At 37.8% G+C, this 19,979-nt stretch overlaps 1 long non-coding RNA gene across 1 annotated transcript; it reads right to left on the reverse strand.

Annotated features, from left to right (window-relative positions):
- Positions 1-373: 373 nt before the first annotated feature.
- On the reverse strand, positions 374-1,789 carry LOC147505993 (uncharacterized). The gene is made up of 3 exons (XR_015193543.1): positions 1,598-1,789; positions 1,363-1,532; positions 374-497 (listed from the first exon to the last, which is right to left on the reverse strand). It is a non-coding gene; the product is annotated as an uncharacterized LOC147505993 (long non-coding RNA).
- Between the last annotated feature and the right edge of the window lie 18,190 nt (positions 1,790-19,979).

The raw sequence follows: 19,979 nt of genomic DNA on the forward strand, positions 1-19,979 counted from the left end.
TTATTGCAGATTCCCAACAACAACCCAAGAAAGAGCATATAATGGAAAAGATGGAGCACAATAACCTGGTTTTGAGATGGTCGGATACCATGAACTTCCTGACCTTGATTTTGATTGTCCATTAGGTATCTGCATAGAAGGTAAAAAGCCCAATTTTGTAGCACATCTTATGGAAAAAAAAATCAATTTCAGGAGCAAAGGGAACAAAGGAATAAGTATGAAACTCACTGCGTTCCCGTCTATGGTGTATTCTCTTAGGCACGCTTCATGTGAGCTATTGTTTTGTATGGAATGAAAGCACAAGTAAGGAAACACAAGCCAAGTTTATAATCAGCCATTTGACATTTAAAATAAAATAAAATATAAGAAGCATGTACCAGATTGATTTACATATCTGAAGAGTCTAAGACTCTTTCCTTTTCCCCTCCTTTATCCGGGCTTGGGACCGGCATAAAGCTAGCGACAACTTTACAAAGGCGGAGTTAAAAAGTTTTGGCCTGCAAGAAACAATCAAGAACAATCAGTATGGATATACGAATAATGATCAGTTCTAGAACCTGTAAACATATCAATAACAAAGTTAACAATATATTCAATAACATAGATATAACACCAAGTAGTTGAATTTAAAGCATTCACCATTCATTGAGTCCAATTCCAACTAAATATACCATCCCAAACAAAAACTAACACAACTTTAACAGTTTAGGAAGTGTGTTAAAACATCGTAAGACAAGCTCTTAAAATCGCGTGCCCATCACAACTTAATTTCCATTGCAATAAGCTCAAAATTGGCAAAAATTTTAAATATTAAACCAATAAAAGAGAGTGGTGAGATCCCTACTCCTTAGTCCATACCCAAAAACCAAAAGGCAGTACCAAACCACCACATGCACGCTTTCTTGTTAATTAAAACCCTTAATGACACCTTTAATTCCTAAGTTAATTCATTTTTTTCCAAAGTTAAACCATTAAAGCAAACTTATACCTGGAAACTCCAAGCAAAGCAAACCAACAGGATCACCATAATAAGGTAAACCATTAACGTGGACAAACTAACTATTCCTTAGCATGTTGTTCATTATAGCTACAGCATGCATATCTTAAAAGATCAAAGAACCCCAAGCAACATGAATTGCAAAAGTTGAAATATATACCCAAGGCTGATAATCTTCACTAAAACTCAAAAATCCACCTTTCTTTTCATCCCATACACAGATGGAAACATCAAAATTAGATGGTAGCTAGTATGGCACTATCAAGTGCTGCTAGCCATCAATGGAATAAAAAAATGATTAAACAACAAACAGATAAGAGATAAAATTAGCAAGGATTTTGTACTGTTGAGTTATGAATGGATACCCGTTGGTGGTCAAGATGGTGTTTGGAGCTAAAAAAGAGGATGAAGTTGAAGAGGTTGAAGCTGACAAGTTCATCATCATCAACTGAGACATCCTTGTTTCATAATGGAAAACAGCTTCTATGCAGAATTTTGTGATGTCGGTAAACAAAACTAAAAGAACAAGAATGAACTGATAAATCAAGCATCTAAGATGATTGGTGTACAAGCAAAATCTAGTTCACTACAGACTTTTACTTGCTTAATTTAATACCAGAGTAGTTGTTTTCAATCGAAAGACAACATTGTTCACTCAAAAAGTTTAAATTGGGGGAAGCTAGATTCAAAAGAGTAATTTTTTTTTTCCTTAAAAACATCAAACAAGATTGAAAATAATGGAATATAGAAAAATAATCTTACTTGTTTACAATATGTTCTGTAAAAATCGGATCTTCTTAGCAAAAATCTTCTGACTCCTCAAATAGATCGTGTAAGACATGGCTAGGGTTTAAGAGTAGTCGCTCTCTCTTGAAATCAACAGAAAAATATTCTTCTTTTTGGGGAAACCATGATAAAGATGGAAAATATTGAGTAATATATTGTGGTTACCTGAGAGATAAGAGAATGAGATTGAGAGGAAGCTACTCGAGCCAAAACCCTTGTTGAGAAAAATAGAATGGGGTCGTGACTTTTTCTTTTAGTTTTAGTTGACCATGTTTAGTTGACCCGGGCTTAATTATTTATGTATTCGAGGACAATTAGTTAAACTATTAAAGGCTTGACGCTTTAAACTTCGTTCAGTTCCAAAAAATTTAAATGAACACAGTGAAACTACGGTTTACAATTATGGTTTTTTACTTTCTAAAAACCAAGCGCGCCCCTGTTTCATTTCAATTTAACCTAATTTTTTTTATGGTATTTTTCTAACTAATTAACTTAATTAAGAAGTATATTAATAATAACACTTCTAGAAGTCACATTATATAAGTGATTTCGAAAACTTGGCAAAGTCACTTTTAAAGTGATGTTTAATATATAGATATTACATCACTTTATAAGTGACACCGTGAGTGACAACACCTTTAAAGTGATGTTGAATACATAGATATTACATCACTTTATAAAATTGTTCGGCTGAGTGACGTAAAAAAGTGTTACTACATCACTATCACGACATCACTTATTAAAATAATGTTGTACATCTCTACAACATCAGCTTTTGAAATAAGCGATGTTAAAAAAAAATTGTGATAATTATTACATCACATACTGAAAAAAAAATGATGTCATAGTTTTCTTATGACATCACTTTGCTGAAAGTGATGTAAAATTAGTGATATCATATGTCATATTTGTTGTAGTGTAAGCATTGTTGGAATATAGTAGTCAATGATTTCACCAATGCAGTGCTTAACTTCTTTACTTCCTTCCACATGCCAAGAGGAGTTAATGCTACACTACTCTGCCTTATTCCTAAAGTGAAGAACCCTTCTAAGGTGGAAGAGTATCGACCCATTGCCTGTTGCAATATCATCTATAGGTGCATCACTAAGGTACTCACAAACATACTCAAAGGAGTGATTGAGGAATTGATTTCCCCTAATCAAATAGCTTTTATCCCGGGACGTAACATCCAAGATAACATTCTGTTATCCCATGACCTGCTCAGAGGCTACACCAGAAATAGGCTCTCCTAGATGCTTACTCAAGGTAGACCTCAAGAAAGCATATGACATGGTGAACTGGGACGCAATTACAACAATGATGGTTAGATTCAATTTTCCTCCTAAGCTCATTCGATGGATATCAATGTGTATGACTACTCCCCATTACTCTATCATGTTAAATGGCTCTATCGAAGGATCCTTTCAAGGGAAAAAAGGGCTTCGGCAAGGTGATCCTATCTCCCCATATCTGTTTGTGTTAGTCATGGAAATTCTTGGGTGCCTCTTGCAGGAAGGGATGAGATTGAAGACTATTAAGCCGCATCCTCATTGCAAGAGGATTAAATTATCTCATTTGTGCTTTGCCGATGACTTGTTAGTTTTCTCAAGAGCTGAATATGCATCCTTAACTGCTATAAAAGAAGTTCTGTCCAAATTCTCTAAAGCTTCACATATGAATACCTCCAAGACAACCATCTTGATTGGGGGTCTGACAGAGAATGAAGCCATTCTACTATTAGATAACATTCAGGTGAAACTGATTCTACCTCCAATTACCTATCTTGGTGTTCCACTTATTGCAACAAGGCTAGGGATCAAAGAATGTCAGCCACTTATTGAGAAAATTACTTCGAGGATTACGGATTGGAAGGCACGGTTTCTATCACATGCTGGGAGAGTACAACTAGTTCAATCTGTTTTTCAGTCATTCCATGTATATTGGGCAAGATCCTTATGCTTCCTAAAAGCATTTTGGATAATATCTCTAGTATTTGTGCTCGTTTCATCTGGAGTGGACCAGAGTTGTCAGGGAAGATGCATCAGGCTAGCTAGGAAAAGATGTGTCTATCCAAAGAGGTAGGGGGTTTGTACTTGAAAAACCTACACAGGTGGAATCAAGCAGCTTATTGTGGAATAGTGTTTAGTATTATGGCCAAAGAGCAAAGTATTTGGGTCCAATGGGTGTATGAGCAACATCTTCACGGGAAATATTTTTGGTCGATGCCATGTCCAGTAGACTGTTCTTGGGTATGGATAAAGATCCTTGCTACTAGATCCATTGCAGCTCAATTTATAAGGAGTCGAATTGCAAATGGCTCCAACACACTCATATGGCATGATCTTTGGTGCTCAGACATACCTTTGAGTCAAAACATGCATCCACATGATGCCTGGAATGAGATCGATCTTCCCATCTGAGGCCAAAGTAAGTGACCTTATTACAAATGGCAGATGGAATGACCACATTGAACTTCTCCACGATTATGCATTGCGAGAGCACATCAGGAGTATACACATCCACTTGAACCTTCATGAGGATGAAGTGATATGGACTCTGTCTCATACAGGAAGATACACGTCGAGCTCAGCATATACAACCCTCACTAGGGAATCCCCAACAGTCCACTGGGCATCATTAGTATGGGGAAGATGGGTTCACCCGAGACATGCCTTCTGCACATGGCAATTGTTCTCAGGGAGTTTGCAAACACAAGACATGTTAGTATACCGAAAGGTCCTCCAACTCTCTGAATGTTGCTTCTGTCACTGTTCAAAAGAGAATTCGAAACACTTGTTCTTTGAGTGGCCCATATTCGAGGGAAGTGATGGATGGGATTAAAGCGTTGTTAAATCTTTACACTACTACTGTTAATGCTAATAGGGAATGGTCCAGCATTTTTCGATTGTGTGAAAGAAAGAAAGACTTGGCAGACATTTTTCGGGCATTCATTTATGCTACGGTACATGAGATTTGGGCTGAGTGGAATAGGAGAAGGTTCCAGTCTGTCCCTCACCTCCAAGCTAAGGAGGTGGTTGAACTCATTGTAAAAGGTACTAGACTCTATCTATAGGCAGAAATTAAGGACATTGTCAGTTCTTCTGAGATCAAACAACTCTTACAAACACTCCGATTGCAAGTGAATTTAAAGGAGAACACCGAAATTCCATGCTACTGGACTAAACCTGATGAGGGAGTTGTGAAATTGAACACAGATGGTGCAGTGAATAGTCGAGGTGCTAGCTCAGGAGGAATCATCCGTGACAACAATGGAGATACAGTGGTAGCTTACATAGGCAGTAGCTTGAACATCTCAGTACTATATCAGGAGTTAAATGCAATACACCAAGGGTTGGAGATATGTATGCGACTTGGAATCCCAAAAGTGTCAGTGGCGTCTGATTCGTTAAGAGCAGTTCATGCTATAATGAAGATAGAAGCTCCTCCATGGCAGATGGTAGATATGGTAGTATCCATCAAGAGAATGAGAGTGGCTTTTGAGTTTATAGAGTTTAAACATGTTTTTAGGGAAACCAATAAGGAAGCGGATCATTTGGCATCCTTGGCTGACAATTCAGAGTTGATAGATGACTCTTGTATAATCTTCACCCCTCCTCTATCTGAAAAGTTGCAGACTATTATAAAGGATGATATGGAGGGAAATATGTATATGAGGATTAATTAATGCAGGTTAGGGGTAGGCCAGAACCCCAGTTTATTGTTAAAAAAAATGAATAAAAATGTTGGGTTATAGGCCATAACTAAAAAGGTTTACATAATCTCCTTAAAATAGCTTTGTTGGAGTCCAAACAAAACACCATCCTCCAATAGGAATGTATATACATAACCTACCCTTCCATATGAACATTTTAAAAACTAATGGATACCATGATCCGCAACTCATGGGACATGCTCAGGAATGTGGGCAGTCAATGTGTACTGAGAACCATTCAATATTTTTATCACATTGTGATTTGCAAAAAAATAGTGAATAGGCTTCCCTCCTTGTTGAAGCGGGTACATGGGTTTGCCTTGGTATAGAGAAGGTAAGAAGATGAAGATAAGAATACTTATTCTAATAAGAGTGTATGATCAAAAGTATGAAATAATAAGAAATAATGACTCACTGGTAACCTGCCCCAAGCATCCATAGTTGTCAAGAGGCTAACAATATCCATATCCCATATTCTGAATACAGTTTCATTCCTTCAGGCAGATAACTATTTCAGGTGTATCAAATTGCACAACTCTGCCAGAACATTTGTAAAATATTTGGCCTGTTCTCCTCACAGCCCCTTCACTTTCATTACATTCAACAATGCAAGACTCCCTTAAACCAAAGCGCCTGAAACCTAATAAAGAAAACTCAAATTATAAATCACTTAAAAAAATAGTAGAATGAACCTCAAAAACAACAGGTCGTGTCAATAAACCTCGGGCCTCCAACACTGCAAGCTCTTGTTGTGCACCACTTACAGGAGCATCATATCATAATCAACTGTGGATGCCACCATGTGAAAGAGATATTGCAAAAGTGAACCATATGAAGAAAGATGGATTAAATAGTACATACATTTATAATAGGGCCAGCTGTATCATTAGAAAGGCAAAGTACATCGAAGTATATTTAAACACCTATATTAAAAGACGCTTTAAAACCAAAATCATCTTCTGTACATGTCAAAATTAGTTGAAAAGTTGCAAAAGAACAAAATATTGATATGGACAGAAGCTAGTTATGTGAAGCCAAGTGGATTTCTCCATATTGGAGTTAAGTTCTTTGTTAAAGTATATGTCCTCACTACCAAAGGAAAAAGATATTTGTATGAATGCACACAATAGAGATGAGAAAAGTTTATAGAAAGCAATTGAAATTGTAAAGGTACGGTGTTACAATTACATTTTCATTCAGACTTGGTGTTGCATCACTTGTTGACTCGTTCATGATTGGAGAGACTTTTGAAAGGGTGAAGAAGTTGTTTTTGTGTTGCTTGTTGAAACTTGTTATTTTTTTATCAGAAACATGGCCTTATATCCCACCAAATTTTAGAACAATTGTAGTATAATCTCTATACCATTCTCCTGGGAAATTGAATGTGCACAATTTAAAATCCAATTGGATATGTGTGTTCAAAGTAAGATATATATATATATATATATATATATATATATATATATATATATATATATATATATATATCTTACTTTGCAAAAGAACAAAATATTGATATGGACAGAAGCTAGTTATGTGAAGCCAAGTGGATTTCTCCATATTGGAGTTAAGTTCTTTGTTAAAGTATATGTCCTCACTGCCAAAGGAAAAAGAGATTTGTATGAATGCACACAATAGAGATGAGAAAAGTTTATAGAAAGCAATTGAAATTGTAAAGGTACGGTGTTACAATTACATTTTCATTCAGACTTGGTGTTGCGTCACTTGTTGACTCGTTCATGATTGGAGAGACTTTTGAAAGGGTGAAGAAGTTGTTTTTGTGTTGCTTGTTGAAACTTGTTATTTTTTTATCAGAAACATAGCCTTATATCCCACCAAATTTTAGAACAATTGTAGTATAATCTCTATACCATTCTCCTGGGAAATTGAATGTGCACAATTTAAAATCCAATTGGATATGTGTGTTCAAAGTAAGATATATATATATATATATATATATTCACCTGCGATTCAATATGAGCTAGTTCCTGTTCAGTTTTTTTGTAGGCGTGTTGTTGCTTCATCTCGAAATGCTACAACTCTTGTGGTAGATGTTTCGCCTTTTATCTCCAATCGCAGTTGGTACCTACGAATATAGATTAATTATATCATATATAAATAAACTTGAAGACACACATGGCCCAAAACCGAAATGGAGCAGTTGGTACTTCCATAAAACTGCCGACCATTTAAACTGCAAGTCAACTATATATTATACATGCGCTACACCACTATAGCTTAAGCACATTAAATCAAAATATTTTTTTTGTATACAAAATTAAATTTACATATCATGGCGTGCATTAAATCAAAATTAAATCTCACGAAAGCCAATTTTAATGTAACGCATGATCCTGAACTCACATATATATCTGTAAGAACGACGAAGAGTTATCCTAGTAGCATATATATACCACATCATGGAGGACTTTTTAGCTAATCTTTCCTTAAAAGCAGGTGAAAACTTTAAGTGCGGTGGCATTAGCTTCTATGAAGATATTTGGTCCAGAATTCCCAATAGATATCGTAATTAGTGGATTCCTGAATTTTTTTTTATGTATTCTCCATTTGCACAAAAAACTGCATCAAGGCGAGTAAATAGATTTGATCTGTCCAGAATTTAAGCTCAGTGATAAATTTCTATAAACAGTAATTTGACTTGTAGAATGTCGGCTGACAATATATATGAAGTTTCTGATCAACCTACAATCCATGAGCCAAGCAAGCTCTTGAGTAGGGGGGGCAACTCTTCCTCCACCCCTCCTATTTTTTCTTTTTCCCCTTCCCTCACTTTTCTCTCACTTATATCTAGTATTAGACATATGTACATAGTTTTACTACACACACGACACACCAACTTCTTGGGGGAACCATATACTTCCCCAGTATCACCCTATTGAGTTGTTGTGGAATCTACAATCTATAGGTAGATACTTAGATATACATCCCTTTGCTACACTCAAGTACTTACATGAGAAAAAAGTGGAACGCATACAAAGAATCAAAAAAGGAGCAAACAACAACTTACTAGCATCCACGCATCAAGGTAATTACAACAAAATTGCAACTCCTAAGGAAACCAACCCATCGATCCTTAAATTGCATTAGAAAAAGGACATTCCACATACCGGTTTTTCGCCCACAATGGTTTAAAATGAATTGTCAAGCAAATATTTCCTCCTCTATACACTTGGGTTTTAAAAAAACATTTAATTAACAAAACCCCAACAATTAATTATAAACAATAACAAAAATAACCAATCAAACCTTGTGAGTTTTTCCATCGAGTTCAGGCACTTCAAGTAAAAAGTTCTTTGAATCCAGTAGACAAATTTTCAGATGATTTGGAATGACACCCACTTTCAAAACTATTCCGAGCGCACATGTGAAACAGGGTTAGCATAACCAGAATCTGGTTCAACCTATACATCTTAGCTAAACAAACCTTCTGCGACAGTCAGTACTATTGAATGCATATTCAAACCTCAACTTTCTAGGATTTACCAAACTCCTGTGGGTATACTTCAGAACATACAGGCTTCCAAGACGACGATGTAACTGGCAAATTCATTTTAGAATGCAAGTATTCAAACCATCTAGTTGGTCTATCCCATTCCCTCGATCTTGGAGAAGTCCGAGAGGCAATTTGTTGTCTTGATTTCGCCACAATTTTCAAACTTATACTATAAAATTGGTCCAAATCAATAACTGTTACTCGACAAACAATCAATATAAAAATTTTCAATATGATGCTCATAAGCCAGTTCAATATTATATTTTCTACAAATGAGCAAAACTACTGAAGGAAAATTCAATGAGCAAAAGGATTACAATCTTACATGAAGCATTTACTTCATAACAAAGCTTTTCCATTGGGCACATATCTGACTACTTTCAGACAAAGAACAACTCTTGAACCTCTGCAAAAGCTCCATTCATTGCTTATCACAGTTCTCATCATTGCCACTCTTCAAGCGAAAACATCAGCTCCTGTACCTCGAAGATTAGAAATGGATCTCTGTTCTTGCCAAAGAGTAAAATCAGTCGGCATAACCTTTCATGACTGACCAACTTACATATAGAAAAGTTTTACTATAGGAACCACAAGGCCATACACCTTAAGTACCAACATGTATTACAGTAACAACGTCATGACTTACGAAATATCATGCTCATGTAAAACTAAATCAAATACAAAGGAAGTGCCCAACAAAGTCTAGATTTTCCAACCGCATGTTTAAATTAAATCTATAAGAAAGAAACATCCCAAACATTTTATTGAGGTGGGAAGATAAAGAGCACAAATAAAAGATTGCGTAATGAAGTATGAACTTATCCATAGAATACGTAAAATGTCAAAGTTGATATGGTGCAATTGTTAGCCTCGGATAAGTCAGGAATTTTTCAATAAAAAGCCGACGCAATTTTAAAACATATTTGAAGGATGGTCAAGCATTAAATGATAATGTTATTTTGGGGCATAATTTGCTATAATACTACATGAAACACAAAGACCATACGCTCAAAATATAGAACTTACTATCTATTACAAAGTATACACACGATTTTTTTTTAAAACAAATGTTACTTCCATTTCAATGAACTATTAGTGTACATACCAGAATGGCAAGTTTTCAAATATAGAATTATGCATACAAATCCAAGCAATACTTCTACTGAACCACACCGTTCTATTCAATGCTATTACCTTTACTATCATGACTGAATCTCTGACTAACATGGTTGTTTATATGACTAAACACTGCACAAATGAATCTCAATAGTTGAATTTGGAGATAGGATTTTATTTCTTTCGATTATGCCTTATAGGTTCACAAACGGTGACTGCAAATTGTAGTATATTGCATCCACAAATGACAGCAAAGAATAATGTATGAAATGAACTGCTCTTAAAATCAATGATACTACGATACCACACATATAACATTGTCACTCTAAACTTCATAAAACAGATAAACCATCTGCATCAGGTAGCTAATTTGGAGCAGAGTTTACTACCTATGAAAAATTGATGGAGATTCAAAGATATTTGCATCAATGCTCCAACGCCACTTTTGATCAACTCATTCTTTGTACGTATACCAATACAATAGGAAGTATTCATGGCTTCAGCACGATAGTTATCCGATTCCTAGTTCAGCTCATATGGAGATTTTTTGATGGGTTCCTTCCTCCCACGTCGACGACTAAGTAGGAAACCACCACGCATCATCCTAAACAAATGATAAATCATTATAAAAGGCAAAATTTGACAGAAGTCATTCATTAGTTCTATTCGATCTAAGGAATTGGAAACAAAAAGCAAAAATCAGTACCAACAAATTTAATAACAAAATCAACGAAATAATAATAGCAAAACTGTCGAATTTTGAAAGAGAGATGGGTGAGGTCAATTATATTATTGATAGCTGATATCTAAATACAATAAAAATTCCACGAAAACATTTCTGCCACTTCCAAGTTCCAAGTTCCAAACTACAAACATGTTATTGGATTTAGCACCAACGACATGATTTTTGAACTGGGAATTATACCAGGTATTACTACACCTCAAAGCCCATTTCTTATCAACTCACTTAAGATTTGTTTTGCACTTTTGCAATCTTTTGCTTCATACTAAGTGGAGCCTAACTACTTAAATTGTCAAACTAAGGTAACAGTTGTCACCTAAACCTTAAACTCAAGTAGTTGAGTTAGATACATGAACTAAAAGTATTCACTTAATCCCATATAAGTACGTACAGAGGCATGCTAATTTAATAATTTTACCTTTCTCACATGTCTCCTTGCCGTTTTAGGAGAGACATGTTGGGGTTTATACTAATACCAATCGATTCCCCCACTACACATATAACTTATATTTGAATACAATTCAACTTCAGACAAATTTTAAATATCAACTACAACCTATACTAACATGCCTAACTCGCTAAACAACTATTAATAACAGATAATAATGTAAAGCAGACGCATACCACAACACAAAGATATACCATGGTTCGGCTAATGGTGTCTACTTCCACAAGAGCTAGTTCTTTATAAAGTGGGAAGAAAGATTACAATCTCTCCTTTCAGTCTCTCACCTTACTTGATCACTCTTATCTCTTTACAGGATTGTCTCTCTATAAAAGTTATCTCTCAATCTTGATAGCTTTCAAGATTGGGTTTGCTCTGAATTTTGTGCTGCCTCCCATGTGTTTGGTTTTGCCAAAAACCCAAACATATAATGCAAAACTCGCGGTTTCGCAAAAATAGAATCCTACCAAAATAGGCATGGGCGCGGGGCGCGCTCGAAATTGTGCTATCGAGGGCGCGGGGTGCGCTCTTGCCTTAGACGATGTCTAGGAGCTTGAGAGCAGGGTGCGCTCCAGAATGGCTTATGGAGGGCGCGGGGTGCACTCTGTCTTCTCCACACAAGCTGAAAACTAAATTTCTTTCCTCTCCTCATGTGAGGGATAACTATAACAATCTCCCCCTCCAGAACAGTGAGGGGGGATACCTCCATGCAATTTCCAAATCAACAGGAGGATTCTGCTACCATTCTGGCGGTAGCACATCAAACATCAAACTTATCTTTCGGTAAGACTTTGGTCATCATATCCGACCCGTTCTTGTCGGTATGGATCTTCTCGATACACAAATGTTTGTCTTCAAGTACTTCTCTAATCCAATGATAATGCACGTGTATGTGCTTGGATCTAGAATGAAAACTCGGATTCTTGCTCAAATGGATAGTGCTCTGACTGTCACATAGAACTACAGACTATTTCTGGTTTAGCCCTAGTTCATCGAATAATCTCTTCATCCATAGCAACTCTTTGTAATACTCAGTTGCTGCAATATACTCGGCTTCTGTAGTGGAGAGGGCAACACACTTTAGCAACTTTGATTGCCAAGAAACTGCTCCCCCTGCAAAAGTAACCAGATAACCGGAGGTGGACTTCATCGAGTCAACATCACCTGCCATTTCTGTATCAGTATAACCTTCAAGTAAGGGCTTACTTCCACCAAAACACAAATACAATTTGGAAGTGCCCTTGAGATATCTCAATATCCACTTAACACCTTCCCAATGCTCCTTCCCCAGATTTGACAGAAATTGGCTTACAAAACCAACAACGAAAGCAATATCCGGTCTTGTACACACCATTGCATACATCAAGTTGCCCACTGTGAATGTATAATGAATCTTTTCCATCTGACTCTACTCATGCTCACCCTTTAGACACATCTCTTTGTTCATGCGGAATTGGCCACCAAGCGGACAATTGACTGGCTTCGCTTGATCCATGTTGAATCTCTTCAACGCCTTCTCAATGTAGCTTTCTTGAGAAAGCCACAACTTCCCACTCTTTCTGTCATGAGTGATCCACATCCCAAGTATCTGTTTTGCTTTACCCAAATCCTTCATCTCAAAGGACTTACTCAAGCCTTTCTTCAGCTTGGATATCTTGTTGATGTTTGGGCAAACTATCAACATATCATCCACATACAGCAATAGCACTATGAAATCCCCATCTGGAAATCTTTGAACAAACACACAATGATCGGAAGCAGACTTTTTGTATCCTTGCTTCGTCATAAAGGAATTAAACTTTATATACCACTGCCTCGGTGCCTGCTTCAACCCATACAAGTTCTTTATCAGCTTGCATACTAGGTGCTCTTTGTCTTTGACCTCAAACCCCTCTGGCTGGTCCATGTAGACATCTTCTTCAAGGTCTCTATGAAGAAAGGCTATATTAACATCTAGCTGCTCAACCTCTAGGTTCATACTTGCGGTTATACTCAATACCACCCGGATATAAGTCATCTTCACTACAGGAGAGAAAATCTCATCAAATTCAATCTCTTTCCTTTGACCGAATCCCTTCACAACAAGGCGAGCTTTGTGCATTGGGTGAGGATTGTTCTCCTCATGCTTAACTTTGTATATCCACTTATTCTTGAGAATTTTTCGTCCTTGCGGTTTCTCAACTAACTCATAAGTGTGATTCTTATGCAAATAATCCATCTCGTCATGCATGGCCTTCAACCACTTTTCTTTGTATGTACCTTCAATTACCTCTTGATAGTATATAGGTTCTCCACCATCAGATAGTAAAACATACGTATGTGGTGGATACCTAGTTGAAGCTAGTCTCTCTCTGTTTGACCTCCTTGCCCTATCTGCTGGTGCCTCAGGAGGATGCACTTCTGCTTGCTCTGGTGGTGGTTCATGCACTTCATCTGCATCTTCTATACCAATAGGTTCTATCCCATCATGAGCAATAGGATTCTCATCTTGAGCTTCAGACTCATGGTTCTCTGCATTCTCAATGCCTTCTGCACGTTCCATAGTAGAAACTTCTGGTTCTGAATTAACGAGATCATTGGTGAAAGCCTGTAGCTTCTCACCCTCCTCAAAGTCTGCTATGGTTTGGTCTTCCAGGAACACAACATCTTGACTTCAGATTACCTTCTTGTTAATCGGATCATAGAGTTTGTAACCAAACTTTTCATCTCCATAACCCAGAAAAATGCACTGCTTGGCTTTGTCATCAAGCTTGGATCTCTTATCCTTCGGAATATGCACAAATGCCCTGCACCTAAATACCCTCAAGTATCCATAATCAACATCTCTGCATGACCATACTCTCTCTGGATAGTCACTATTCAGAGGCTTCGACGGCGGTAGGTTGATCACATGCACAGCTGTACGCATTGCTTCTACCCAGTAGGTTCTAGGTAGTTTAGAGTGAGACAACATGCATCTCATCCTCTCTACAATGGTATGGTTCATTCTCTCTGCTATTCTATTCTATTGCGGTGTCTTGGGAACGGTCTGCTTATGACGAATCCCATGGCTATGGCAATACTCTTCAAATGGCCCAATGTACTCACCCTCATTATCTGAGCGAATACACTTTAACAACTTCCCAGTCTCTCTTTCCACCATGCTGTGGAATTTCTCAAACACGCCAAGTACTTCATCCTTGGTCTTCAAACTATAGGCCCATATGTTTCTTGATACATCATCAATGAAGGTCACGAAGTATGAAGCTCCCCCATGGGTAGGGCAGGGAATCAGGTCGGGTAGACCCGAATCTGACCCGACCCGATTACCAAATACATCGGGTTCGGGTTGATTTTCATATCCGTTTATGTATTCGGGTCGGATTCGGGTTCGGATTCGGATATAATTTTTGGGTTTTTTTTTTTAATTTTTAGTGTTATCCGGTCGGGTTCGGGTAGAATTCGGATATTAAATTTCGGATATAATCGGGTTCGGATTCGGATTCGGATACTGTGAAATTATTCGGATTCGGATTCGGATATAGCTATATCCGACTCGAACCTGACCCGATCCCTGCCCTACCCATGGGACTTCACTTTTATAAGACCACATAAGTCTGTGTGCACTAGTTCAAGGACATTGTCCTCTCTGTGAGACGAGAATCTTTGGAAAGACACCTTGTGTTGCTTTCCTACTAAATAGTGAGTACATGTATTTAAATGTGTATCTTTGATGTATGACAAGGCCTTTTGCTTAGCAAGAACTTTCATCCCTTTTATGCCCATATGACACAGTCTCTTGTGCCACAGTTCGGAGGAAGCTTCTTCTTCTACCGCATTCACTTCTGCTTTACACAAACTAGCTTGTGTTTTGTAAAGAGAGCAAATTTTATTTCCTCTAGCTACTACAATGGAACCTCTGCTCAGTTTCCATACCACGTTACCAAACAAGTTTACAAAGCCATCGTCATCTAACTTCCCAGCTAAAATTAGGCCTAGCCGAATGTCAGGGACATGTCTTACATCCTTGAGTGTTAAGGTGTAGCCGACATTGGTTTCTACATAAACATCACCAATGCCTATAATCTTCGAGACGCCACTGTATCTACCTCTCCCCCGTTTCTCTGTGACAAGGATATCTGAGCGAGAGGAGCTGCGTTTTGAACTCCTTCTAGTCTTCTCATTCAACAAAGACGCGGTAGCCATCTCCATGGTAACGATTCCATCCTTAGGCGCCCCGTGTAGAGGCGCTAATGTCTCCCAACTTTCAGGTAGAGAGCTTAATCGAAACAAAGCCTCAACTTCGTCTCCCAAATTAATCTTCATCAAATGCATCTGATTGATGATATTCTGTACTTCGTTAAGATGCTCAGACATTGAAGAACCTTCTTGGTACTTCGTGTCGGCAAACTTCTTAACGACCAGCACTTTGTTTTCGCCTGACTTCTTCTCATAAAGGTCTTCGAGTTTCTTCCACCATGGACCAAAATATCGCCGATATATCCGATATATCGCCGATATATATCGGTATTTTGGTACACCGACATCGATATTTCCGACATATATCCACCGAATATAGAATTTTTTTTTCCCGATATATATCGGAATTTCCGATATGAAACTTTATATCGCCGATATAATCGATATTTCCGATATAATCGATATATATCGGTTGACTTTTTGACCATTTTAAAATATAAATCCGATATTTCCAATATATTTCCGATATATATCCGATATTTCCGATATATCCGATATTTCCGATATTTTAAATAGTTTGGACTGGTTACCAAAAAAAATAGATATATCTGAAATATCCGATATATATCGGTTTTTGGGTACACCGATATATTCATCGATATCGATATTTTGGGCCTTGTCTTCCACAAGCCAAAAGTTGTTGTCTCTTGGGATACATGGTGAAAGACATTGTCGTCAATTCACTGTCGAATGTACCCAATTGCTTTTCTGTCAAGCTTGTTCTACTCAGTCGCAACAACCGCTTTTGGTTTTTCTCCTCCATTCTCAATGGGATGTGCCAAGTCCTTGCAGTAAAACAAGTCTTTCATCTTGGCTTTCCAAATGGTGTAGTTCTTCCTATTCAGACTCATCATGCGAGTGTTCATGAAATGGTCCATTTCTACAAGTTATTTAAACTCAAATCTTCTCTCAAGAATTTTGTCAAACACCTTCCGACCAAGATTTGGATAACACCCTAGGTTAATCTAACCAAGGCTCTGATACCACTTGTTGGGGTTTATACCAATACCAATCGATTCCCCCACTACACAGATAATTTGTATTTGAACACAATTCAACTCCAGACAAATTCTAAATATCAACTATAACCTATAATAACATGCCCAACTCACTAAACAACTATTAACAACAGATAATAACGTAAAACAAAATTAAATGCATACCACAACACAAAGATATACCGTGGTTCGGCCAATGGTGCCTACTTCCACAAGAGCTAGTTCTTTATAAAGTGGGAAGGAAGATTACAATCTCTCATTTCAGTCTCTCACCTTACTAGATTACTCTTATCTCTTTACAGGGTTGTCTCTCTATAAAAGTTATTTCTCAATCTTGACAGCTTTTAAGATTGGGGTTTCTCTGACTTTTGTGCTGCCTCTCGTGTGTTTGGTTTTGCCAAAAATCCAAACATATATTGCAAAACTCGCGGTTCAGCAAAAATAGAATCCTGCCAAAATAAGCATGGGCACGGGGCGCACTCGGAATTGTGCTATCGAGGGCGCGGGGTGCGCTCTTGCCTTGGACAATGTCCAGGAGCTTGAGCGCAGGGTGCACTCCAAAATGGCTTGTGGAGGGCGCGGGGCACGCTCTGTCTTTTCCACACAAGTTGAAACTGAATTTCTCTCCTCTCCTCATGTGAGGGATAACTCCAACAAGACCGAGTGACCATCCTAATTAAGCTATGTTCTTTGTTGCATGGATGCATGGGGTCAGAGTCCAATTTGGTATAGAGTGTGAAATTTAGTGAAACACTAAACTCCCAAATAGGATTTGTTGACACCAGTCATACCACAGAAGGGTGTAAATAACATAGACACATAATGATTCATATCTTTATTTCATTGTTTATATCAAGGAGTATAATATGATACCTTCAGCAGGTACGGTCAAGACAACCCACGTTTGTCATATGCATTGCACTGGTTCAGCTCCAGGTTTTTTCTTAACAGTTCATGATTCAAACCATCCTGTTTTAGAAATTATCCATGTTTCGAGATACTTCTAGCCTTCTAGGGAGCCTAACATGCTTTCATCTTCAAGCACAAAGGAGCCCTCGAAGCCATATGTCAGAATCTTGGAATTACAGAATTTGGTTAAAGAAGGATTATCATACCTAGGTCAGCTAAGATGAGAGCCTCCCCTTCGTAATTGGGTCCGGCCAAAATAGTCCCTAACGGGGAAATTATGACACCGCCTCCGGCACATACCAGTGACTCCGGTGAAAGATCTTCATATGTACCTGAGAACATGTACTCTGGAGGAGGTGGATAGTCTTTTCTTCGGCAGAACTGGTTTGCCGACATAACAAAGCATCCTCTCTCAAGGGCAATATGGGTCATTGATGCTTGCCACAGATCCCTAGCATCAGCTGTAGGCGTGCAATATATCTCAATACCTTCAAATAAAAGGTCTCATGAGATAGACATAGATTCAAATATTTAATTTCAGAATCAAACATTGTAAGCAACATACGTAAATAAAGTCCATAGTCCATACAGTAGTGCAAGAAATACCGATCTTGTCTCCTTTAAGACCTCAGATGGTGACCGCTTTGTTAAGGTACAATGTATAACCACCAATTAATAGCAGTGACCTTGAAGGGACACAAATCAAATGGCAACAGTACACATAAGTTTTTAGGGATAGGATTTTGTACCATGCCAGTGATCCCACACTTACAAATGCAATTGAGTTTTTGTCCACGAGGGCCAAACTTACAAGCACTTTCTCTCCTACTTCTCGCATAGCTACTGCCGAATGATGTGGACAGAGTGATTAGAATAAGGAGGGGCGATAATCTAGTTCATGTGGGTAATGCAAGTTGTGAGAGGACTCACTTTCACACCCAGTCAAACCCTCACTGTGCTACTGGTCCGATATTCCCAGTCCAAACAAGGTAAACAATCTCCACTCTTTAACTCCAAATAGTATATTTATCTTAAATTTTCATTCATCGAATGAAAGATAACTGTAAAGTGCTATACCAAACTAACAAAGTTCATAACAAGGACAAAATAGTTAAAAAGCTATACACAAACAATAAAGATAAACACAACTGCTAATTACCTTTTCCATACATTGTTGTTCTTATAAGTGTCATTTTATTCTCCCAACAAATAAGCCCATCTACTTCTGACGACTCTGAGAGGCATGAGCGTTGTCGACGCAGGACTGACGAAGCTGGGCCATCTTCATCTCATGGCGAGTAGTTCAGTTGTTTAGTGTTAGGAAATTTCCCTATTTTTGTAGAATTTTATTTCGAGTTGTTTAGTTTATTAGTTAGATTTGGATTATGTATTTGTTTTCGACTATTTGATTGTTAGTTGAATTTTTAAATTAATTTGGTCTTTGTCCAAGCATGCGATGATTTTTCCATGAATCCCACATTCCCGAATTGTTTGGGGGTGGTATTATTATTTTTAGCCTTGCTTTTATCTTATCCACCGTTTTAGAAGTTAATTTTGCAAACTGTGAAAATATGAGTTAGAATAGAATTTCAATTAATAGAATTAGGAAGCTGCTATTTTAAATTCAACCAAAAAGATATTGGTTTATATTTGGAATATGCACCTGGTCTATTTCTGTTTTGGGTTTAGAAATATTCTATTTCCAGCAATTACCTTAATAATTTGGGAAACTTGTAGAATTCGTTTTAGAAAATAAACCTCTATAAATACTTGATTCACTCTACACTTACAAACCACACCTCTCACCTTTCACTTCTCACTTTTTATCTTAGTTTTTCACTGCAGAGCACTCAAGGTATACGGAGCGCACCCCGCGCCCTTCACAACCCAATTGTGAGTGCACTTTGCGCTGTAGTGCCTGGACCTCGAGCAAGACAGGAGTGCACCATGTGCCCTTCACAGGCCAATTCTGAGCACACCCTGTGCTGTAGTGCCTGGACCTCGAGCAAGACAGGAGCACACCCTGCGCCCTTCACAAGCCAATTCTGAGAGCACCCCACGCCTTGACCTTCGCAGCCACTTCAATTTCTGATTTTTGTGAGTTTTTCGAAGGTTGTTTGCAGCATTTCTAGAGTGTATTTGTTGTGATGACATCCCCTCATATCATACCAGAACATTCTTTTGAAGATTTGTTCCGAAGTGACAACTATGGAGGATGGTTCCGCGATAGAATCGTGCAGTCAAAATGGACACATCTACTGGTACGTCCTGATGACTCGTATTCCCCTCAACTTATTGAATATTTCTATAATAATTCAAAGTTCTTTTGTCGAACAGATGGAGAACAAATGTTCTCTGTCATAGTGAATGATACGACTATGGATTTCAGCAAGTTCTTAGTTGCTTTTGTTGTGGGAATGCATATGTCTGTTCCTACAAACTCATGGGGATATATGACTAATAATGCATACCTTTATAACTATGAGTATTTTCACAAGACTTATGGGGGAGGGGTTTTTCG

This window comes from Coptis chinensis, chromosome 4 (genome assembly GCF_015680905.1).
Source record: "Coptis chinensis isolate HL-2020 chromosome 4, ASM1568090v1, whole genome shotgun sequence".
In the NCBI taxonomy this organism is placed as follows: domain Eukaryota; kingdom Viridiplantae; phylum Streptophyta; class Magnoliopsida; order Ranunculales; family Ranunculaceae; genus Coptis; species Coptis chinensis.